This window comes from Rhinolophus hipposideros (genome assembly GCF_964194185.1).
Source record: "Rhinolophus hipposideros genome assembly, chromosome: 6".
NCBI classification, from domain to species: Eukaryota; Metazoa; Chordata; class Mammalia; order Chiroptera; family Rhinolophidae; genus Rhinolophus; species Rhinolophus hipposideros.
In genome coordinates, this window is record NC_138052.1 from 42,473,303 (window position 1) to 42,500,013 (window position 26,711).

A 26,711-nucleotide genomic window follows, 5' to 3' on the forward strand; every position below is an offset into this window, starting at 1 on the left:
TGGAGGTGTTGTTACTAGATATATTTTTTACAGAGTCATGGCCTGAAAATCTGTATAAAGGGTCTTTACATTCCCAAGTCCCCGCCATGAAGAGTCAGGCCACTACTTCTACCACTGAGATAGGAAAGTTATAGGCAGTTAGGGACAGGACCGCAGACAAACAGTCTCAAAATGAGATGGGAAAATCATAGGCAGTCAGGGACATGCAGCGGAAGGCCTCAAGGCCAAAGAGAACAGTAACTAACAGAAAAGAAACGTAGAAAAGGGAACGAGGCCGGAGGGGCTACCGCATCAGACTGCAGTCAGCCAAGATACCAGCCCAGGTGCAGAAAGGGGAGGCGGGGGAACCCAAGCGGCTCCTGGTAAACAACTTAAAGATTATGGATCCAAGGGCATATAGTCTCCGGCTCAGCTTAGCCTACAGAATATTCTGTTCAGAATAAAGCTCTCTCTTCAGAGAGCTGTACTCTTGCACTTTTAGCTTTTTCAACAAAACTGTATACTGCTTTAATTGATCTCTCCAGGTCCGCGTTCTCATTCTTCGAGTGCACAAGGCCACGAACTCAGGGCACCAGACATCAGAATCCTATATCTCCACCACTCTGAGGAGATACAGTCTAAAGAGAAATGGTGTTGGAGAGGCTCCAGGACCAGACAAGGCTGGGCATGAAAATCTATATCCCAATCAAGAGGATACCCACTCTCCAAGCACTCTGTCCTCACTTAGCTCCCACATACTAGCCACCAGGCTTATATCTCCAAGTAAAATGTTAAAGGATCCCCGTCCAGATGAAGTAAATAGCTTCAGATAAAAGACCTATATGGTCTTAAAGCTTGAATCCTCAGTAAGCTTGATTGATACTGCCCCGATCATGAAATCTACTAGCCAACAAACAGATCTTTTAATAATCAGTTTATGGTCTCATTATAAATAAAAATAGGCAGTGAAAAGTCAACAGACATTTAATGAATATCTCATCACAGAAAAAAGGGAGAATAACAAATAAACAGAGAAAAGAATTAGGTATAACAAATGGGACAGAAGATAACTTCAAAGAAAGCATAAATAATATCCTGAAAAAGATGGCAGAAATAGCATCCATATACTTTAAAAACAAAAAAGAAGTATTTAGAAATAAGAAAAGAGTTCTCAGACATTAAACATATAATTACTGAAACGAAATGGTTATTCCAAACTGGAAACATAAATTAAGAAAATCACTCAAAAAGTAGAACAAAAAGACAAAAAAAGGATGAAAGGAAAGAAATGATTAAAAATTAGATCAATTTAATAGGCTCAACATCTGACTTATACAATTCTAAAACAGAGAAAACACAAGGTAGGAAAATACAGAAATAACATGAAAAAAATGCAGAAGAGGAGAAATAATAATAATCTTCAGATTAAAAGATTTACAAAGTATCCTACACAATAAATTTGTTTTTAAGAAATCCCACATTAAGACACATCATCATGCAATTATAGAACATCAGTGATGAAGAGACGATTCTAAACTTCCAGATAGGAACAAGCAGGTCACAAAGGACAGAAATTATGAATGAACTGGAATTCTCAATAACAATCTACAAATACGAGAGAGAGAGAGAGAGAGAGAGAGAGAGAGAGAGAGAGAGAGAGAGAGAGAGAGAAATGTCCTTAAAAGAGTAAAAATGACTAGTATTCTATATTCAACAAAACTAATACTGAATTGTAAGCCTAATTACAAAAACATTTAGGACCTGTAGGCTCAAAAATATTACTCCTCCCTCCCCCAGCTATGTACACCATCACAAAAACAGGGAAAAGAAATATGAGACTCAGGAAATAGGGAATCCAATAAAGGTAAAAGAAAAAAGGAATTCTCAGAATAAAGGCAAAGCAATGTCTCAAACTCACAAAAGCTCTGTGGCAATCCTAGAGAGTACCCTTTCCAGACAAGAACAGGACAAAAACAGGAGAACAGAAAGTTCCAAGAAGGATGCGTGGGTGGGAAAGCAACAGACTACCTGCACAGTTGACTACTCGGAAGGCCTGCTGAGAGTCTTTTCCCAGCTTCTTGGGAGGGGTGAATACATTTGGTCATAAGATTACAGAATAGGAAGCAAATTTTAAAAAATGATGCAATTATTAATATCAGGAGAAACAAAAAGTTCTCACAACAAAATAAATGTCATCATAATATACTATGCAGCAGTGAATGGTATTTACATAGTCATATTAAGGTGATTATCAAAAAAATGTGACGTGATCATGTTGTCAGTAGGGAAGAGTGACGAAGAGATGCTGCTAAACAACTGAAAATGTTCAGCTGCCATAATAGGAAGTTCATAGATACCAATTAAAGCACCATGTGTTCATAGTCTATCAAATAAAAAAAAATTTTATCTTGTGTTGAACTCACAAGACCACAGTTTATATAGACTGATTAAAAAATACTATATTATATAACAGAGAAAAAGGACTGAATCCTTTGTTAGAATTTGCCCCGGGTTAGAATGACAAAAGAGTCTTTGTTTTGTTTTTTTAAGACTTACTTTTTTGACTTTTTAAGCTATATGCATATATTATTTTGACACAAAAATAACGTCATGTGTCCACATGACTAACTTCTTATTTAATCTTCAAGACACCATTTAAATGGGATTTAAATGGGATGGTATTATCATCTCTGTATTACTGATGAGGAAACTTGCAGTATGTCTGCTAACTTCTGTAAAACTAGCTATTAGAGCCACAGGTAGAACCAACTTCCTTGCCTCTTACTCCAGGATGTTGTTTATTGTATTTTTCTTGTGAAGTATAGATGTTTCATGTAATTATTTATCAGGGATTTTCAAATAATCTCATTACCTACCACAGGTGCAGGAGAACTTTGGACTCATAATTTAACAATCTCCTAGATATTAGCTGAAGTAGCCATATCTACTTCAGGGCAAGAAGGGCAGGAAGAAGCAATCAACTTCTTTTTACACTTCTTCATTAGGTGATCCTATAGCTATACATTTTTACCATAAATATTTGCACACATTTTAACTTATCTACTAGATATTATCCTGTCAACTTTTATAACAAAAAGAAATTTACAAAAGTAAAATCAGGGTTTAGAGAAGGAAAAAGAGGAAAATATCCCTACTGTGTTCAAAGTAGACTCACACTAAATCTCAAAATCCATTTCTGCCAGGCTCAGCCAAAGGTTCTTCATAAAAAACGATTTTAATCCTCAAATGCCAAATTATAATATCAGATGATTAATAGGCTCATGTTTGTTTCATTCACCAGAGCCAACTCAGTATCTATAATACAGGGAACAAAATACTTATTTATTATACAAATCAACGAAAGAATAAAACAAGCCCAGATGAGCAAATAACTTGAGAACACACAAAAGGTTTTCTAATAAATCAATGTGAATGTAGTCAAGTGGGCATTTTCAGTTTGATAAGCCTACTCATTCTTTCATTCAATAAACATTTTTTTAAGCCTTACTTTGCCAAGGGCTATGTACTAAGGATTCATGGGTGAGTAAAATATAATCTCTAATCCCAAGAAGCTGATTGTCTAGTGGTTGAAAGAGGCAGATATAAAAACCATAAAGGCACAGATGGTATAAATACTATGAACACAAACGCATAGGATACAGTGCGACACAAGGAGAATGTGACCCATTTTTCTTGAGGATAACAGGACACACCCTTTAGGAAAGGCCTGACAAGCTACTCCTGGAGGGGAAAGTAAAATGAGGAAGGAGATGAGAGAGCAGGCAAGGGGAAGGTTGTCAGAATTCAGATCACAGAACTCCTTGTAAGCAAGCAATAGTAAAGAGCTTGGACTATTCTATAGGCAGTGGAGAGTCATTCAAGAATTAACAGAAGAAATGTAATGTTCCAATTTAGGTTTTTAGAGACTACTCTAAAACTCGCAGAAAAAGAAGACAAATGTATGATCGGGGACAGCAGTTGATGGCATATCAAAGACTCCTGCAATAGTGCAGAATAAGAAGATCATGAGTCTAATTAGAATATGCTTAGTGGAAAAATGTAAACAAAAGCTGCATTCTATATTTGCTACCTACATATCAACTTCCAACCTGGAATATACTGTAGGTATTCCACTCCATGCATGATTACAAATAAATTTTTCCTAAACATAAGTGATTAAACAGTGATAGAAGGAACACAATAACAGTTGCTTTTTATAAAATCTATGACATTAATAGGTCAAGTTTTAGTAAAGCAAATAGTCTATCCATCTTTTGAAATACTGAGTTTCTAAAGAATTTGCGACCAATTGGATATCTGTAGAATCCTGAACCCTAACATAAGAAGGTAATTATACCCCTCAAATCATTAAAATGCCAGTTTTCTTAAAAAAAACAAAAAAAACAAACAAAATAAAAACCAAAGACTAAGAATTACCAAGATCCTTAGTAAAAGTTTCCTTACATATTTTAAGTTTCTCTTAAAAATTTCTCTTTAGGATTCTCTCATAGCTGTTTTTGATTACTTGAGGAATTATTTAAAGTACATTTGGCCTAAGAAGATAAAAATAGCAAATAGTTTTGAATAGTAAGAGCAAAAAACTGATAAATACACAAAGATAAACATTTTGTAGAATAATATGTTCTTCAACTTGGGACTTCTTCGCATCTTATTTTTACAGTTCAAATCAGGCTCAAAGAAACTTAAAACAAAAATTACCTTGAACTTTTCAGCTTAACTTTTGTGTTGTCCTTGAGGAAAGCTAAAACTGTCACAGGGCAGATTATTATGTGTGAGTAAAGAACTATAGTTCACTTATCATCAAAAAACCAGCTGAAAAAAAATATTTCCTACATCTAGTTTTTAATCCTTGAAGTAACCTACAAAACCTTCATTTACTTAATCTTACTCTAAGGAATAAAAATAATGTCAGATGTTCCCTTTATAACTGGTCAATTACCACACATCTGTGCCTTTACACAGCTCCATTGTTTGAGGTATCATAACAACAGTCAAGCCGTGTCACCAGAACATCAGTGAGAGTGTAAAATAAAGGTAAAAGAGAAACCCAAGGGCCATAATTGACTTTAAAATTTCACACACTTGCATTGAACACACAGGCTAGAAATGTGGGAAATATGCAAGTATTCACAGGATTTTAAAATAATAATCTTTGGTGAATTTCACCCTCTTTCTAGCACAGTTGTATAATCATAGAGAGAGGTCATAATTGTGACCTTTAAACTTTACTCATTTACACAGTTAATAAGTATTTCAAAATTATGTAAAAAATGGATTATAGAGAAAAATTAGATGTACTCCCTCCTATCAAGGGCTTACAATCTAGTGGAAATGTCTATAATTTCTCTTAGTTATAGAAGCAGTCAAGGTGCCACTCACCTTCCTTAAATCTAAAAATAAACTGAAGGATCTAATTAACTATACCAACTAACAGTTCCCAAGGCATAAAAGAAATTAGGTTGATTTTAAAAGAAATAAGACAATGGGTGAAGAGGACGGAAAGAAATAAGACAATGGGTGAAGAGGACGGACGCATGGAAGGAAGGAAGGAAGGAAGGAAAAAAGGGAGGGAGAGACGAAAAGAGGGAGGGGAGAAAGAAGAGGGAAAGGAAAAAAAGAGAGAAGAAAACAGAAAAAAGGAAAAACTAAAAAAAAAAAAAATTACTGTCATCTTTAGAAATAGGAAAGTGTAGAAAAACAGAAAGACTTAATCCTGCTGTCTACTGAGTTTAAGAACTGATACCTTGAAAGAAGGAAGCTATTGGGAAAGATGGAAAGGAAAGCAAGTACACCAATCTCTTAAGATACTTAAAAGAAAGAGGGGAGGGAAAGCACCAGGGGAGCTGAACTAAGAAATGTAACCAATAGGAAGTCCTGAACCATTCTGTTGCTCCCTTTCTCTTCCTCATCACCAAATCGCGCACACTGTCCAACTGTCACAACCTCCTCTCTTTCATCTTTAGGCTAAGAAGGCATCTGCTACCAGCTGCTGCTAAGAGTAAGGTAAAGAGCCCACAACCACAGCTCACAGGAAAAGTAGAACCCAGTTCCTCTGCCAAAGTCAAATAAAGGAAGAGGTTGGACAGATGAGTGCAAAAATACCAAGCTGGAATTTGGAAAGCATTTTCCCATGGAAAACTGATAAATACGGTGATTATTTAAAGCACTCATATTAGGCATGTTATACATTAAATTGAATTTTGAATATCATTGTTTCTACAGGAAAATGCATTCAAAGTTTCCAAATTTACCAAAGAATTTTTGGAATAAAAATGACATAAATATTGAGATTGACTATATAAAAAATGAGCATTCATTGTTGGTGTACATGTTTATTTTTCTAGTATTACTTAATATATTTGAATATTAAGTGAAACACACATTTATACTAGAATGTAACTTTTTATAATAGTAGTTAAATAGTACAAAATGGTTGGGCTGCATATTTCAACAAACACTTTTTTGGGGTCCTTCTTGAGGTTGCAAAAGTTCTTTTTGTCATGGTATTAGTTCCACGTCTTTATTTACCAGTTGTAAAATGCAAAATTAATGATCTTAAGAGTCCTCCAGAGGCAAGGGTAACAAAGGTAGATTAGAGTTCTGACTGTGACAGTAACTGTCTAGATGACCTAGAAGTGAGTATGTCACTTCATCTCTCTGGAATGCAGTGTTTCCCTATAAAAGGGAGTAATTAAATAAGATTTTCTTCAAGGTGCTTTCTATTGCCACCATCTATTCTTGTGTCAGGTACTTCGCCTGTGTTCTGGTTATTCTACTGCTGCCTAACACATTGCCCCAAAACATAGTGACTTAAAACAACATCTCTTTTATCGTATCTCATGATTTCGTGTATCAGGAGGGCAGGACTTGGTTAAGCAATTCTTCAGTTCTACATGTGTCAATGAAAGTCACAAGGTATTCAGCTGGTGGATGGGCTGGTCTGAAGGATCCAACACCGCCTCACTCTCATGTCTAGCATCTTGGTAGGAACGGCTGAAAAGCAGGGCTGAGTGGAAACCATCAATCAGAGAGCCTATACATGGCCTCTCCTGCATGGTGGTCTCAGTATAGTAAGACCGGGCTCAGATAAGAAAGCTCAGGTTTCCAAAAGAGAGTACTCCAAGAAACAGGATACGGAAGCTGCCAGTTTCTCAAAGCCTGGAACCAGAAACTGTCACAGTGTCATTTCCACTGTATTATATCAGTCAAATAATCAGAACCCTCCAAGATCCTGCAGGATGAGTCATAGACTCCAATCTATTGCCATCCTGCATCCACCATAGTCTGCATCTAGAAACTGACACCAGTGGTGACACTCATAACTCTTTCTGTCCAATATTTCATAGTCAAAACTAAAGAGATAAAAAAGGGAACAGTCCCAGCCTTCAAAAATGGTCACAATTTGACAAAAAGAATGGCAAAAGAGGCATTCCTTTCCTGCTTAACCTAACTCAAGTTGATTTATTATTCTATTGTTACTAACAGAGCATGTATTGATAAAAGCATGTATGGAAAAACACGACATTAAAAACAAATGCCACATATCACGTTATAAACAAAGTACATGTGCACTAAGTATGGGAAAGAGAAAAATGTTTTGGGATATGGGATTCATTTCCAATTTTTTAATGATATAACCTGGTCTGAATTACATATATCTCCAATTCTCAGGCAAAACATTAAACGACTTTATTAAATAAATAATCTGCAGGACATATCTGTCAATTCTAGTTTTATAGTCAACTAACTTTTTAGCATGTCAGACTCTAACAACTAAAAACAAAAACCCAACCTATAAAAGTTGGTAGCTAGAACCATTGTTCATAATGTAATATGACGTGAATAGAAACCAGAATTATTTAAATAAATAATTACAATACTTTTCTTCAAAATTATCTTATAAAAACTACCAATCACATGGTCCTTTTTTAAATGAATCATTTATTCCAACAAATGATTATCCTCTCATAGTGTAAATTAAATGAATTAACAATGCAATCTAGAATAATTCATACTAACACAATCAGGTCACAGATTCTTTGGGTCATTTAAAACATACCCCCTCTGCTGTCTGTACTTGGAACTAACCACAGTCAAAAACGTTTCTCAACAGCGCCCCCCTGTGTGATCTACTTCAAGAACCATTTCGGCCGTCATGGAACCCTGACAATTCCCATCACCATGGAGGTTCTCTATTAAACAATGTAATTTATTTTTAAAGGTAATGCAATTTAAAGTTCAAGCAAAAGCTAATCACGTTTGAGATGAAGCAAAAATATTTAGAAAAGTTTTATCCTTTAGAAAATATATTATAGAACCACAAATGTATATAAAGCATGTGATGTACTAGTAACACGTCCTGCCAAAATGAAGGTAGATTGCCCAATTCTTCCTCTGTGAGGAAAATGGTGTCCTTTCAACTCCTGCTTCAATCAGATTATACCATGGCTTCCTCATAAGTGGTCTACAGACAACCTGTATCAGAATCCTAAGAATCTGCTGGCAGGTGCTTCTTAAAAGTTCTAATAACTCAGCCCCACTCCAGACCTATGGAAATAGACTCCCCAGGGATGAGGCCCAGGAATCTGTACTTATACCAAATATACTAGGTCTGTGACATGCCCACTGAGTTTTAAGAATTGCCATGCTAAAGCATTATAAATAAAACAACTTTTCAAAGATGGAAGGGTAACCATGCTGATAAGTGAAGGATTGCTAACTTCTATTTTAAAAATGGAATTTAATTTGATCTCTAAATATTTAAATCATTTTTGATTCCATGCTTTAAAAGCCAGTATTCTCCGCACTGATATTTATAGCCTCATAATTATTCTAATGATGGGTGTAGGACTTGCTAATGGTGACCTTGTAGTGGTGTGACAGTTCAAATACAAAATCTCAACTATTTCTGAAGTGACCTGGGTTCTGTCTCAGGGGGAAAAACGGTTGAGAAAATACATTCCTCTTCACTTCATCTATTTTGTCGATTGTTCCCTAGGCCACAGAGCAGGATTTTTACTAACTTAAATCTCAATTAAATCCCAGGCAGGGGTCTGTCAATGAAAAGTAATTCAACACCCCACAACACAACTACGTCAGAGTACATTCTGATTTGAAAATGATCCAATTTGCCTGGTAGTTTCTGAAAAATCATTCAAAATCCTAGAAATTAAAATAATTAACAATAGGATTTCTGACACTTCCTCAAATAATAAAAAAAGGGTGTTTTTAGTTTTATAAAAGCAATATACCGATACCATAGGAAAAACACTTCAGGTAGAGGGAGATCAAAATATATTAAGGTTGGGTTTCATGTGCAGTTTTAAAAAACAACTTTTTTTATTATTGTCACAACACATGTTTCGCTATATAAAAATCTGCAATACTGAAAGCACAAAGGAGATACTTTGGATGTCGTTTTTAAAAAGAATGCCACCTATTGATTCTGTGTAAGATACTCAGGGCTAGAACTAACATCTGAAAATCTGGGTTCAAGTCCTGGCTCTGTCATGCAACACTGTACAATTTAACCCCTGATCTTTGGCCCTATCTCCTTCCATCTGTAAAACTGAGATAAAGCTACCTCATATACTTTCTACAGTCAGGTAGTAACATATTTGAAAGTGTCTTGAAAACCATATCATCACTAATACAAAGGTAGGATATATGCACCCATAGAAACCAACATGAGAAAAGAAGTCGCAGTGCTTTACAGCTACACAAACCTCTGCAATCCATGATACAGTCTTCATATTTTTGAAGAATCATTCTTCCTAAAGAAGTAAAAGCATTTTTATATTTAAATTTTGTGTGATTACTATTAAGATATATATTTATTATATATATATGTAATATATATGGAGAGAGAAATAGAGAGAATGCACACATGTGTGCTAGAATTAAACTAATCAAGTCCAAGCTAATGCTGAGTGAGAGAAACTGGATGAGTCTAAAACTGGTTCCGTTCCATCAGGCACATCAGTTATACCAATGTACAAATGACATCTCAGCAATGCCTGTCTCTTGAATTCTACCCTTTAATACTTACTATTCATAGTATGGACCTCGTCTATTAAAAACCTTCCATTTTTGTCTCCAAAATGTTTTCTAAAATTAAAAAATAACAAGGTGGGCCGGCCCGCTGGCTCAGGCAGTTGGAGCTCCTCCGTGCTCCTAACTCCAAAGGCTGCCGGTTCGATTCCCACATGGGCCAGTGGGCTCTCAACCAGAAGGTTACCAGTTCAATTCCTCGAGTCCTGCAAGGGATGGTGGGCTGTGCCCCCTGCAACTAGCAACGGCAACTGGACCTGGAGCTGAGCTGTGCCCTCCACAACTAAGATTGAAAGGACAACAACTTGACTTGGAAAAAAGTCCTGGAAGTACACACTGTTCCCCTATAAAGTCCTGTAAAAAAAAAAAAAAAAAAATATATATATATATATATATATATATATATATATATATAAAATAATAATAATAACAAGGAAAGAATGGAGGAAGGAAAGAAAGAAGGAAGGAAATGTCACTACCACGGGGTAGTCTAAGTTTGGATCCTGCCTCTGTCACTTCCCATCTGTGTACTTTGAGCAAGTAATATAATCTTTCTTCAACCTAAAAGTCCTCCGTTACAAGACAAATGTGATGATAGTGTCTATCTCACTGAGATATTAGGAAAAGAAGACATTATACAACTTACCTTCTTAGCAGAGCATCTGGTGCATTGTAAGAACTGAATAAATATTACTGATGATGGTAATAACTGCTAAGTTATTACATTTTAAGTAAGCCGCTCTACTGATAGGTCACAGGAATATGTAGGCCTGAAAATATCTTGATTTCTAAAGACTAACTGAAAAATACCTCATGACACTTTTGATGAACAAGATGAAGTAGGACCAGAGTGATAACACAATCATATACACCAAACATAATGACTAGTACAAAGGCACACACTCAATAAATATTGGTTGAATGGATTAGTATTGTGTTGAGAAAACTTAATCAAAGTATTAGATAATATAATAACAACCCCCCTGAAGGAAGGTTAAAGTGGCAAGCTTAGTCTTTCTTCAATGGATACACCAATAACATCTATACCATTGCGTAAATAAACCAAAGCTTAGAGGAGCAATTGCTGTAACAAAAGAATACAATTCAGTAATATCCTGACATGCTGGAAAAATTAATCAAAATTATGATTTAAATAAGGAAAGGTTAAATCCTACCAAAATTTTTGCGATTAATTTTTTTCCTAACAATTATATACAGCCTCGCTTTACATGTAGTTCATAAGAAATCCTTTACACAGGGATTTTATTGATCACAAGCAAAATAAGTTCATGATCATTGAAAATGCTCGAGGAGACTCTATGGATGATCATCTATCAGATACTTCAGAGATGAATCATACTTTAGGTAAAAGTGTCATCTGAACCATCTGTTCATTCAGCAAGTATTCACAGAGGACCTACAACGTGCCAGGTACAACGTAAGGGTCTGGAAATGTACTGATGTCCAAGGCAGACTTTGTTCCTGCTGCCCCAGAGAGTTTCCTGAATGGTGGAACACTGATGAGTAAACAGACTAACAACACAACATCACTGACTTGGGAGACTACCTCTAAGCAGGGCACCTAATCCAGATCTGGTAGGGGGAAAGAAGACTCTCTCAGCTGAATCTTCAAAGAAATGTACGTGAAGTTAGCTAGAGTCAGAAGAAAAGAGATGCAGGAATAGTGAATATCTTATGTACAGACTTGATCCTCACAGGGTCAGATAAGAGATAGAACAATATACTAGAAAATTAAAGAAGTTCAGTGTGGTCAAAGCATGGAGGATGAGATAGCTGGTCTAACTATGCAGTACCCTAAGAGCCCAATTATTATCAGTATTAATATCAGTATCCAAAGAATGATGGGGGATCCATGGAATGGTTTAAGAGAAGAATGACATACTCTTACTTGCCCTTTACAACTACCACTTCACTATAAAAAAAGAGAATTTGATATATGATCAAAGAAATCTTAAAACCCTTTAGGAAAAGAAGAGGTAATAAATTTAATAAATGGTACTTTTATGAGTCTACATTATTTGGAAAAAAACTGGATTCCCATCATATATAAAAATAAATCATGCTATGTTAAAGACCTAAGTATAAGAAGTAGAATGTTTTAATGACTGACTAAAATATATATCAAAGATGTAAAAGAAAAAATGTTTTAAGGTACACAAAAGTACAAAACTACATTTAACTAAATTAAAACAAAAATATTCTGCATCATAAGAGACACTAAACAGTTAAGACAATTCTCAATTACTGAGAAAACATCACTGCAATGCTTATAATTACAAAAAAATCAGTATCCATACCATATAAAGGACTCCTACAAATCCTAAAATTACAAACACAATACAAAAATACAGATAATTCATAAGGAAGAAATATGAATGCCCAAAAGCAAAAGATGCTCAACCTTACAAGTAACCAGCTAATTAACACCGTATAAATTTCATTATATTTATCATATTGGCAAAAACTTTAAAATCTGAAAGTACCAGCTGTTGATAAGAAAGTGTGGAAATGAAGACACATATATTGCTGGTATACACCTGCTCTAGAGCCAAGTAATTCCACTTCTATACGCATAGAGTAGAGAATCCCTTGCACGTAGGCACAAGAATGCACCCTCGTATGGTTTTTAATGAAGGAAATTGAGAAGATTCTCAATTTTCTTCAATGGGGAAAGAATAAATTACTTGTGATGTATGCATACAATAAAACAAAGTAAAATAAATTAATCTACATTTATTAACATGGATTAATAAAAAATTGACTGACATAACAAGTTGCAGAGAAACACATAAATTTTTACACAACACATACATAAATCATTAAAACACAACAGAGTGCTTATATTGTAAAAGTATAAAAACCTGGAAGGAAATGATACACATCAACCTCAGAAAACTGGTTCCCTCATAGTAGGGGCAAAGGAGACAAAACAGGATTGAGAACAAAGGGATAAAGAGGGGAGCTATTACCATATATAAACAACCCCCTATATCTTCAAAAGAAAAAATATATATGTACTTCTCTGCATGTCTGGAACTATTTCATGGTTAAAAGCATATTATTACATGATATAATGTGGATAAACTTCAAGTACATGCTAAGTGAAAGAAACCAGACACAAAAAGTCACATATTGTATGATTCCATTTATATGAAATATCCAGAAGAGGTAAATGCATAGGGACAGGAAGCAAATTAATGGTGGCCAGGGGCAGTGGGGAGGGGAGGATGAGGAATGACTGCTTAATGAATACACAGTTTCCATTTGGGGTGATGGAATTAGGTAAAGATGATGGTTACATAACACTGGAAATGTACTAAATGCCAATGAATTGTATGCTTTAAAATGATCAATTTTATGTTATAAATTTTAGCTCCTCAATAAAAATAAAAAAAAATTAAGCATAGGACACTTCTAGGAGTAGAGCAAGACTGAAAATAGAGTAATCAATGAGGAGACTCTCAGAATTATTATGAGAGAGATGATTTGGCCCAAAATACCGCAATGGCAGAGAGGTTGTAAAGAATGGATAAATTCAAGAGATGTTTTTCCAAGAAGACTTTGTAACCAACTGGATGAGGAAAGAGATAAATAGAGGGGAGCCAAAGATGAACGAAGATTTCAGATTTTCTAGTATGAGAAGAGAGTATGCCACTCCCAATGAAGGGAAACATAGGAAGAGCAAGTTTAAAAGGGAAAGTATTAATTCTGTTTAGAGTACGCTGAATTTGAGATATCTATGGACTGACTGTGTAAGTGTAGATATGTAGTAGGCAGCCCAGATACACACACACACACACACACACACACACACACACACACACACACACATCTGGCAGCCCAGATATATATGGCAGTTGAGGCTATTGGAAGAGATGAGACCCCCAGCAGTAAAACGAAAACAAAAAGTTCTGGGACAAACTCTAAGGAATACCAACATTAGGATCCTACAACAGAGACCTATAAGAGGTAGAAGTCAAAAAAGTATTTCAAGAAGGAAAGAGTAGTCAAAAATGTCCAAAAACTGCTGAGCTATCCAAATAAGAAGTGAAGTGGGTTTTCAGGAATAAGGGAGTCTTCAGAGACTTTAATGAAAGCAATGTCCTGCTAAGTTGCAGAAGAGTAGAAAAAACATATCAAATGTTTGACAACCCAATATCCTCAATATTAACAATACAGGTACCAATAAAGAAAAGAGAAGCTTTAGAGAGAAAGAACTTTGGCTAGAGAGGAACTGAGAAGAAAAGAGATAATAACCAAACCTCCTGAGGATTACAAAGAGCCACTTCCCACAGAACTGAAAACGACACTAGTGTTTCTCAAATTTTTCCACCAGAATTACCAAAATGCAAAAGAAAGTAATTATACAGCCCTTGCCATCTCTGGGTAGGCAATAACTCTAAGGTACTTAATTTGTTCTTAAAAATCCATGTAAATTGTGCATTCTACTCGTGAAAAAAGGAAATTTTATTTTAATATAGAAATGTTTTCCCCTTATTTTCAACTAAAATTACGGCTCCAGGAAGGTATTCCATGTTTATCATACAACTTCCCATATGGCCCTCCCACAATCCTCACACACCCCATATGCATACACACATCACAAACTCCCACTTGGTGAAATATGCAGGAGGTGTTTCATTCCACAAGAGTGATGTCCTCTGGAAATCTCTGCAGAAAGCATCTGCCAGAGTACAAGTCCCATGAACTGCTCCATGGCCTGTAAAAAACGTTTCTTCCTTTCATTTTTCTTAAAACAACCTCCTTCAACCTTCAAAGTACCTTTCAGATATCATGAAATTTAATGGCTACATCCATGTTGAGGAGACTAATTATGCCTCCTCTTCATCTTTCTTGGCTAAAGAGCCATAATTTATGCCATAATTTATGTCAATCTTGCCATAAAGAGCCATAATTTTACATGGAGGTTCGACCCAACACCTTCAAATATTTTAATCACGTTTCTCTAAACCTCTCCCATATATTTCCCAAGGTGTAGACCTGGTTTTGTAAAGGGGCCCTTATGCCTTTGGAACAAAGGCAGGTTCAGCCTAAATGAGGTCATTAAAACAAAACATCAAGTTCTCAGTGCCCTAAGATTCCAAGCCAATGACCTACAGAGTGTTCCAGCTGATCTTAATTTCCCTGGCACAGCACAGTAAGAGTACTGTAATATAATGCAAAATGTCTCTAAAGAGAAACTAGATATTGGCCCAAGTCTTGCCAATACACAGTTGAATAATACCAAAGTACCCCTTTCATCTGAATTCTGGGCTTCACACACATATGTCACCCTTCCCAAGAATGAAAGTAATCTTCCACTGTGAATGTGGGTTGATTGAAAAGCTTTTACTGGACTCAGCCCCATAAAGTATACATGCTTTTTAATTGGCACACAGGGGCTGGTAAGACTGAATATGCTTACAAGGGGACCAAAGAGACAAAGAACAGAACTTATTCTGAGCAAGGGTAATCCAAATTTAGAATGTGCTAATAGTGGTAAATCAATACCCAAATGTTTGTCCTGCCTAGGATCTCTTTTAACATCTACCAATTTCAGACCCCTCTTAGTAACTAATTAAATTTCACTGTTCTAAGTTTCCTTGCAAACTCTTTATCATTTATATTAAACTATCAGTACATTCCCAAATATTCTCTCATTCTTTCCCTTACTAACAACCACTTCTCTGGTCTTTCCCCATTCACTTATTCATTCATTTATTCTTTCATTCAGCAAAATGTACTGAGGGCCTACTAAGTGCCAGGCATTGCACTATCCACTGGAGTGTGGGTAGTATATAAAACAAAGTCCCTGTCTTCACAAGGCTTATGTTTAGTAGGAAAAGGCAGAGAATAAACACATACATGTGTGAACATACAACATGCAAGATGATGATAAGTGCTAGAGAGAAAAATTAAGCTGGGTAAGGGAGAAAAGAGAGTGCAGAGGTAGTATAAGACAATGTCAATCTTTCAATTCCATCTGAGCTAGAAGAGTGCTAATGATCCATCACCCAGTAGATCAATTAGGGCCTCTTACAACAATGAATTGGAAAGGGATTTGTATTTGAAAATCCGAATTGGAAAAGGATTTATTACCCAATCACATTCATTCACTTTCTCAATTTCTGGACAGTTTATCACCAAGGCTTTACCATTAATGATATGCTCCTCTTTCACTTAAATGCACTTTGTTCAAACTAATACACTCAGAAAAAATTTAGGGGAAAAGTGTGAATTTTATCACACCTTGCCAAACCAACATATGGTGAGCCTTTTGCATGATTTCTTTCCAATTTTTTTTTAAATAAATGCTTTTGTCTTATTATGTGCTTTATATATTTTTTCATCAAAAGTTTGGGGCTTAAATACAGGTTATTCAATTTAAAGAAAATGTCAACCACGTAATTGGAAAAGTTAGTCGTTATTTTCAAATCAATCAGCCAAATCAGACTCATGAAGTCCAAATTTACTTTTCAATTCAAGACGTATTAATATGCATTCTGAGAAAAAAAATATCTAAGAAACACTGAAATTTAAGTAATGATTATATTGTATAAGAGAAATAATTGAAAGAAGTGAAAATTAAAATAATGTAGAACTAAGAGTTCTGAGGAGTATGATGAAGTGCTAGGAAGGACATGGAATTTCTCTGGTAATTGTATGAATATAATTTCCATCTTGACTTGCAACTTTTGGATGTAACTATAAGTAAAAATCAAGTATAAAGTTAGAAGTAGCTCCATTCATTGTGATTTCATCATGATAAAAACTTATGTTTTTAATGAAAGCAAATAGTATATAACATAAAATAATTAGTCTAGAAACTAGCATACTTTTATTAACAGAAAGTGGGAAATAGTAAAATATTTTATATAAAATAGGACGGGAACTGACTGGCATTGGAATAAATATTTCAGGATATTAAATATTGCACAATATTAAATACCACACACAAAATCTGAAAGAAATCATGTACAATTTATCTCTTTGAGTTTATACAATTTATCTTTTAAAAAACAATGGCAGTCTCAGACAGAATCAGAATTACTGTCATGTGAAAGCATTGGTTACTGACTGTTGCAGATGCTGTGGTACACCATTCAAACCTGCCCCCTTCAGGACTCCAACAGTCATTCTCACAGCTGTCAGAGTGCCAACCACTAACACCTCCTGGCTGTCCTCCCTGCCAGCCATTGCACTAGCTTGAAGAAAGCCGCCATGCCCATAGCCATGCCATCCTGGGCAGCCCAGCCCTTTGGCCCTAATTCTGAACAATTCTGTTGGGCCATGCATACTCCTGAGCTCCTATGTGATTGGCTATGGCCTTGGTGGTTGCTGCACTGTTGTCTACTCCCCGAGTCTATTGCCACAGGAATTGTTCCCAAGACCTCTCCCCAGTAAACTTCCTTCAGGCAAACCTATGCTCCAAGATGGCTTCCCAGGGAACCTCACGGCAGGGGTAACCTATATCACATCAGGTATTTGGAGGTATATTTTCTTTCAGCCGCTGATGTGTACCAAGTATTGAGCATAGTGGAAAATACACTTAAATACCTGACAAAAGGCCACTTTCAGCATTCAGTATTCCTCACTGATGCACTATTCCCTTTGTTCTTAGGAAACTCTGCCTCAAACTTTACACATTCTCTGACAACAGGCAGGAGAAGGAAGGACTGAAGTCAATCATTGAAAATTTAAAAATAAAAACTGCCACTACTCTCATTGCACCATCATATATCTAAATTCAGAACATCTCAATACTAGCCAAAATTCTCATTTTCAAACATGTTTCCCCTTAACAGAAATATGTTTAAGGTATAAAAAGACAAGAAACACTTCTGATTTGTGGTGCTTTGATTAATCATTAAAAGAAGCTTTCCCTGTGGTGATGCCCTGGAGGTTTACATGCCCCCGGGTAAAGCACCAGGTGAGAAGATTATTGTGAACACAGGTGGGCTCTCAGGAAGATAAGTTTTAGGAAAAAGTGCATATGGAAGATGAGGATTTAGAAAATGATTCTCCTAAGTCTATGAACTTATACACACCTTGGAAAGCCTTCTTGTATAATCAAGGAGCATATGTTTCCCCATTTCCACGTGATGAACACTAGCCTAATCCATTCACCTATGACATAAATAGTTAATAATTAAAACATTTGCTAATACTACCCCTTGCTCTGACAGACTCATGTTATAAACCCAATTGATTTTTCCACTTAAGTTTTTCTAAAATTGAACTAAATAAGAATAATGTATAAAATCAGAAATACATTAATTTCATTACACACGATCAAAATTTCCTATATGTATAATGAAAGCAAAAGGTACATACTAAAATCCAATTGGTCCAGGATCCTAGCATATAACTTTATCTTTGTTAATAGAATCTGTTAATAGAATTAGAAGTATATTTTTAATTTGATGAAGAGCACAAAAAAGACCGATCATGATTAAAATAAATATGTCAAAATACAATTTGTTAAAATTGGTTTTAACTATCTTCAATAATCCAGTAATTCATTCTTTTAATGAAAGAACCCAAAAACAACAAACCCAAGATATTTTATTTAGAGGGGAAAACAATAAATAATTCGACTAAATATATAAACAAGACTATTTAGATTCTGGTAAAGTACAGCCAAGGAAATACAACAGGAAATGTGACAGGGTGGGGAAAAAATAACAGGTATAGCGGACTACTTCATGTAGACTAGTCCCAAAAGGCCTCCCTAATAAGGTAGATGATCTTGTGCTGAGACCTAAAGAATAAAGAGGAATCAGTTGTATACAGAGCCAGGAAAAGAGGTTCCAGACAGAGAAAACAGTCAAGCCAAAGACTCTGAAGTAGAAAAAAGCTTGCCAAGTTCACAAACAGGTAGGGCTGCCCTTCCACCATGGCTGGAGTATAATGAACAAAGAGTAGAATGCAGATGAGATTTAAGAGGTAGACGGAATCCAATCCAAATGTAGAGTGCTATAAACCTCGATAAAAATTTGGATTTTATTCTAAGCTATCAGGGAGTGACATGATATCACCTACATCTCTAAAAGTTAACTGTAATAAGCATATGGAGAAAGGACCAAAATAAGCTAAAATAGAAACAAGGAATCCAGTTATGAGGCTTCTTTACATGACAAGACAGTGGCTTAAAGTGGGACAGTAGCAGTGGAGACGGAAAGAAGTTTATGAATTCAAGTATATTGTGATGACAGATGTAGCAGCACTCCACAAAGACCATTTGGCGTGAGCAACCAAATGGATGACTTGAGGATAGAGCAAGAGGAATTCAGAGAAGAACTCAGAGGCTATGACAGCCCCAAACTCTGTAAGTCAAGGAAATCCAAGTACACCCTGGACCTATGCCAGCCTCAAAAGTTCACATCTAATCTCATACTTACTTCTAAGTTTAAATACAACTGTATCACACAACCTGGCCCCTTTCAGACATGATACCTTTTCTGACTCTCTAATATTTGGACCTTGACTTTGATGCATAATTTCTAGTTTAACTAGTCCTTCCTGCCCCCACCATCTCCATGAAGGTGGCTCCTATGCTCCTTGCCCCAGGCCACCTTAATGGATTCTTTATCAAAGGAGGTAGGTGACCACATGGGAAGTTCTGAAAAAAGGCTGAGAGGAAACTTCTGGGACCAATGGAACCAAAGCAACTTCCCAAGATTCCTGTATCTACTACACGAAGTCTCTAGTATTAATACCAAGAGTTATCAGAATCACTTGCTCTCAGAACAGGATGAAACTGTAGTTCTCAAAGGCCCAGAGTGTGGACGATGGGCTCATACAGCATCACTCGGCAGCAGGACGGTATTAAAAACTAGGTTTGCTGATTTCCAGTCCGATATCTTTTAAGCACATCATACTGACTCAAACAGAAACAATATTAAAAACGGTGCACAGGATGCTGTAAATGTAGTATTCTTTGGAGCTATCATGGGTGAAAAAGCATTTACTGATTGCCCTAGCAATCTAACCACCACATGTAACATTACACCTATAGAAAATGTGTGAACAGCCAAATTACAAATGATCTTTTGAAACAGATAGAAGCATTTGTAAGAATATTAATCCTCCTATTAGTGCTTATTTTTTCTGTGGCTTTGAAAAATACTAAATAAGTGGGACCAAAGGGAAGAACAAGAAGTAAAGGATGCTCTCCCCATGTCATCTCTCCCATTTCTCTTCCAAATTGATTCCAAAAGCTTCCCTGCTGCTTCGGAGCCTTGGCTTCTTAGGTTCTCCCCTGAGCTGTCCTTTACCTAAAGTGCCAAAAGAACAATTCCCAAGTCTGCTTATCCCTGCTCAAATACACATCGGTGTATACTTACATAACGCAATATATTACTATTCCTTTTCAGCTGACATTTGTGAAAGCCACATCCATAAGACGGCAGAAAGCATTTTTATATTAATTAAGATCCACATTTATATTGAACAATGAATGACTCCAATTCTCCTTCTCTTGATAGAAGATAATATATGCCCCTAGGGAAAAACAAACTAGAAGCTGAGCTTTCAAAGAAGTGAAAAACAAAACCCATATTGCAGACAAAGGTTGGACTGCAAATGTACCCTGCAAATTAACCAAAAATTAGAGGCAATATTCAAACTGGAAATAAAATCTTGACAAACAGAGTATCTGCTAGGGAATTTAAGCATTAAAAAAGGAAGAGACAGCTGTCTTCTGCTACAAATGAAGGTAACTGGCATGAAGCAGGGAGAATCTGGCTACGGGACCTCACTAAAATGTACGCTCAAGACAATGGCCAAGGAAGATTACCATCAGTGAAACACTGTCAAATAAAAACACTTCAAGTAAATTAAGTGAATTGAGGTGAAGGAACTGGACACTGTGAACTCTCTAGGCTAAGTCAGCCAAACCAGTCAGTGGATCACCATATATCATAGACTTATGGTAAGAATTGGTTTTTGTGCCCTCCTGTTTCTTTCTTTGAGATCTTTTTTTCCTGAGGCACTCACTAGCTGTCCATTATGTCCTCACCACCCCTATATGCCATACCTACTGACCTGCACTTCCTGTTCACAAATTTTTTCCCAAAACCCTTGCTGAATGAGCAGTGGTCCAGGTCCCTGAGTCCCCGTGGCCACAGCTGACTGAATAGGAGCTGGACAAACTGGGCTAATATCTGTCCAGATACAGACTCTAGTAAGTTACCACGGGCTGACCCACTAACAGGAGGAAATATTTATTCCCACAGGGGTGGCCATTTGGGGCAGTATGCACTGACACACACAATTAAGACAAGCACGACTGCAGAGAAACATCAGAAAATGAAATAGATTTACAAGAAGTAGAGACTATGTGCTGTGCTTGTGAGAGAAAAGTCAGAAAATGGAGAAAGTGGCTGCCTTGATGTTTGCTGACTTTCTAATTCCCATTCCAATCTCTCATGAGTTCAGTGAACTTTTGGCTTTTAGGTACTATAATGTAACCTTTCAGGCTAGTTCTACCAACTAAAGTCCATTTGTAATATTGCTACCTTTTCTCAACTAAATGAAACTGTCCACAATTTTGAAGTCAGATTGTCCCAGAGTCTGAAAGTTGCAGAGGATAAGAGTTCCCCTGATTTTATATATATGTTAGAGGAAAAAAAATAGAAAATCAAATTCCTATGCCCTTCACCCGGAAGGTATTATTCAATGGGTTTTGCAAGTATCTGTATTTTTAACAGCATCCCTGCTCATTCTGAGGTAAGTTGGTGCAGTGACTACACTTTGAGGAGTACTGCTCTAAAGCCTGTTTCAAAACTGCTACAAAGATCTGTGTACTTTCAAATTCCTCTAGGAGAAAAACGATATTCACCAAGTGCCAACATTCAAAAGTAGCAATTGCCATTGGAAAGATATTTGTTTGAAACCCTAATAGGAGCAAGTATTGTTTCTATTATTCTTTCTGTATATACATGATATTTGCATTTCATTTCACATTAAATGGGATTTTTGTAAAATGACTTGGGGGGGGCCTACAAACAACTTATAATGTTGTTTCATATGAAAAATGAAGTTAAATTTACAAAGAGCTAATTTAAAACTACTGAAATATACCCAGTTTGTAATCTGAGGATTTCATGTATCACCCCAGCTGAGAAAATTTGATTATGGATGGTTTTAAATGACACCAAGAAATTAATATTTTTGTTAGGGAATAATGGCATTTTGGTTCTTTAAGAAGATGTATTTTTCAGAGATTCATATAAAATTAGATAAGGATACAATAACAGGATGTACAGAATTTATTTTAAAATACTTCAACAAAGACAATAAAAATTTTAAAAAGGAGTAGATGAAGTAAATGAGGCAAAATCTTGAAAACTGCCAAATTTGGAAAATGGGAACAGGGGTACAGTTTATTGCTTGGTACTGTGTATACTGGAAAAATGAGTACATGAGAGTTTGATTAATGGAGCAGCCACACAAGATTCCTGACAGACTACATGCACAGGTTAGCACTCTACGAACTGAAGTAATTACTCACATCACAAAAGATTGACATCAGAGGCCCTTTAATTTAGAGGCCCTTTAAACCACAGATGAACTTATCTTTTTATAGTCCCTGACATGAGAAAGGAAAAAAAATTCCAAAGCAGAGCATATGGAAAAGTAATTTCTTAATTATTGGGAAGATATTTTTTTTATTTTTTCTGAAATCATAAAAAGACTTAATTCACTACAGAATAGACTAGAAACAGTGTACGGAGGGGCAATACACACTGAGACATGATCATCTTTTTTACCTCCCTTCATTTAAGCTGTGGAAGCACAGGCAAATTACCTCTAGCTTTTGCACTTTTTTAAAGCTTAATATGTGGATGACAGACCCACTTGTGTTTGCTTGTGTTTGCTTGTGAGATAATATCCTATGGGCTATAAACTACACACAAATGCTAGTTATTAGTAATACTAATAAATCTTATTTGGTGCTATGACCAATTACTTGATAAATTTTTTCTATCAATGTTAGACAGAAGATGGAAAAGAAAGCTAGAGAAAAAAAACACAAACAGACAGTTATACTTGCAAAGGGGGGGGGGGGAGAGGATTCCAGGTACTTAGATGAATATTCACAAATGGTATTTGTCACCCCTGCTTTTATATTATGGGTAGAGTTATAACTAACAACACTGATATAATTTTATTACTTGTACTACATTTACGGTTCTCAATTTCTTTGGAAATTGTACATTCCTAAAAAATGGCTGTGAAAGCCTCCAAAAAGTCCAGATTTCAGGTCCTAACTAAGCCACTAGCAGACACATAGCATTTCTTAGCCTCACTTACTCATCTGTAAAAGAGCATGTAACTAGTTGATCTCCAATATCTGTTCCAGCTCGAACATTCCATAACAGTTTTTCACCGCGTCTTTTTATTTTAAAATCTTTAGAGGCTTTATTTTGAATTAGTTATACTACATAGTCCTGGGAAGTGATTAACCAGAGCTACTATACAAACTACATCCAAGCAAAAAAATTATCTGGGGGTTGACATACTCAAGACAAGAACTGATTCTGCTGCAAGGGCCAAAGATCTCTCATTTTTTCCCTTTCTTCAAATAATTGCTCAGGGATGAGCACCTGGTAAATTTCAATCAGAAATAGTAACAACAACAAAAATCTAAATGCATAAGGTAAATCACTTTTAATATAAAATTTAAATTGCAAGTAACTTTTCTGGACCATGTATATAAAGGAATGTACATTATAAATCTGTTTTATTAGTGAACACAAAGAAATATGCCTGGGAAATATATCTGGCCAGTATTATAAAAACACTAGGAGGAAAAGGGAGTAAAGAATACGGATTCTACCTCATTCTAGCTATCATTTTTAAATGAAAATACTATAAGCCAACAGTACTGTATACTTTGGGTCATTCCACTTGCAAAAGGGGATAAAGCATATCCTACTTGTGCCTTGAATGCAGTTTACCCCTCTTGCATTACATACACATCACAAATTATAAAAAAAAATATTTATGGCCTGTAAAATTATTTTTGACTGTGGTTTTGAAAGGCCACATAAATTTTAACATTTCTAGTCTGGATTCTTTCAAACTTTCTGGTCATTTACTTGTACGTAACAAGTGCAATTCTTCACATTATCTTTGGGAAGAAAAGAATTGCTAAAATGACTGGAATGGTTAAACAAACCAAATGAAAGAGGGAATATAAGGAAGAGACATCACCTCCTATAATGTTTCAACCATAAATAATATTCAATAGTACCTATCACATACTGTCATTTACATCATCTCAACCAAAGGTCATAGACAATTGGACCAGAAATGCCATCTTGTAAGAGGGTAATCTGTGTCACAAAGATATTGACCTTGGGGAAATTACTGACAAAGAGCCATCTATTCCCAAAACCTTACTCATTCCAAAGAACTGAACATACAAAAGAATAAAAACAAAGGATATGTTCTAAATGCAAAGTCTAGGTGGGAAAAAGGAAATATAAAATACATACGAGTATATAAAAAGGAACCTCCCTCTTCCCAACTTTGGGACAGCCTTCTCTTCTTAGAGATCCCCAACCCTTGGGCGGAAGGAGGAGAACAGCAGAAAGGGCCCTTTCCAGTGGAAACACCCCTCTGGGACTGGTCTCCAGGCCTCAAGCCAGAACGCTCTGCTCATGAAACAGCACAGCTGTTTGTGTGGGTGCAGTGCTCCCTGAGAAGGTCATTGTGGAAACAAGACACAAGGCCTGAGTAGGAACCAGTCTGAGTCAATAGTAATACAGCACCCTTTTCCTATTTTGCCAATTTCCTAAACCTGATCTGAAGAGATGTCATTCCCCAAGATGAGATGCTTTACTCTAGGATAATGACTATCAACACTTAGGGCACACTCTGTCTTAACCCTCACATTGACACCCACTCTCTCTTTTTTTGCTATTAATACAAGTTGCGTAAGTATACAACATTTTCTCTCTCTCCCTCTCTCTCTCTCTCCCTCCCTCCCTCCCTCCCTTCCTCCTTCCCTCCCCCCCTCCTCCCTTGCTCCCTCTCTCTCTCTCTCTCTCTCTCTCTCTCTCTCTATATATATATATATATATATATATATATATATATATTCAAAAGAAACCTACCACATGGACGTATCTCCTAGACACAACATTCTTCCAGTATCGGTTCACAAAAATGGGAGTAAGCCCAAGCCTGGCCCTCCACTCTCCTTCTCTGTTCAACTCCTAACTCCTAACCCCTAACCCAACTCCAAATCAAAGCCCCACCTTGGTAAACACCCTTCAGATGGCATTTTTGCGTAGCTCGGTGTCTCAGAGACGAGGATAGTGCAGGGAACATAACAGGCCCTCCATAAAGGGAAATCTATTCAACTCCCCAGATGTATGTTGTCATCAGACATTTCCTTTTCTCCTTGTTCACGCAGATGATCCAGAATAATTTTTCCACCACCATGACACACAGACAAACCTATCATCCATATTCCCCCACTCATACCCCAAAAAGCCAAGCTCTCAAAAGGCCCAGACGTTTCAGCAGGGCATTTTTCCCTTGGGCTCTGACTTTAAATCTCACCCTGATAATAAAGTTCTCAAGAGCTTCTCTTCCTTGTTCATTCCCACGTTCAAAGTAACAGTCCCAGAGACTTAAGGCCTTGCCTCCCACAACAAAGACTAATTCAGAACACACCTCTGCTCCAGGGATATTGACTCCCATTTTCTCCAATCCTTATCCAAAAAGCACATGCCCAATTAAATTTCAACCCTCACCCCCCAAAGTGTTAATGCTTTGTTATACCCGACTTTCATCAAAACACAATATTCCATGGCATACTTCCATACTGTCTGTATTACTGCTGTATGTTATCAAGAATTCATGTGTTTCTTAGGGTATGTCCTCCATTCTTAAAGCTATAAACAGATATTACTAAACACATCACAGGAGTAGTAGAAGTGCAAAAAAAAAAGAAAGGGAACAACAGTTGGGGGAAAATGTTTAACTGTCTTCTCTGTTCATTGTCCTTCTCACTGCAAGTATCTGATTCTTTAAATTTATTGCTTCTACTCTGCAAGAACAAGGTACTTTCTGCCTACTGAAGCCTCTCTTTGTTTTGCTGACTCAAAACTGGGAGGAAGGACATTAAGAAGAGATAGGATTATTCTAGGATACACTGATTTTTTTTTCAAAATATATAATCATAATGGATCTCCCCATAGTTGCTTCATCTTTGAACTCTAATTTGCTTAAGTCAATCCCAAACTAGAAATTCATAAAGAAAGGAAATCATGAAAATAAAGTCTACTTTCTAATCATCACTTGCAAGTCATTTGCCTCCTGTGGCCAGAAGCCTCCAAACTGAGGAATTCACTGAAATAAAGAAGACATGTCGAGTCCTAAACTCCAATTACCTTTGCCACAGATTCACTATATCACTTTCCTTTAGTAAAGGAGGTTGGCTTGGGTTGAAACATGCAAGATTAAACAAGGTATTGAAGGAACCAGCCAACCCCCTTTTCTCCCCAATACCACTGCACTCCCTTCCACTTTCTAACTTAAAATTGATCATCTAGAATCGATCACATAGAATTCTCCCACCAGTTCTGTGAATAATTATAGCTCTCAGACTCTCTGCTTTACAT

The 26,711-nt window shown here is 36.3% G+C and overlaps 1 protein-coding gene across 1 annotated transcript in view; it reads right to left on the reverse strand.

Moving 5' to 3' along the window:
- Positions 1-26,711, reverse strand: part of GRB14 (growth factor receptor bound protein 14) — a 114,972-nt gene that overhangs the window by 86,271 nt on the left and 1,990 nt on the right. The gene's annotated exons all lie outside the window — the stretch shown is intronic.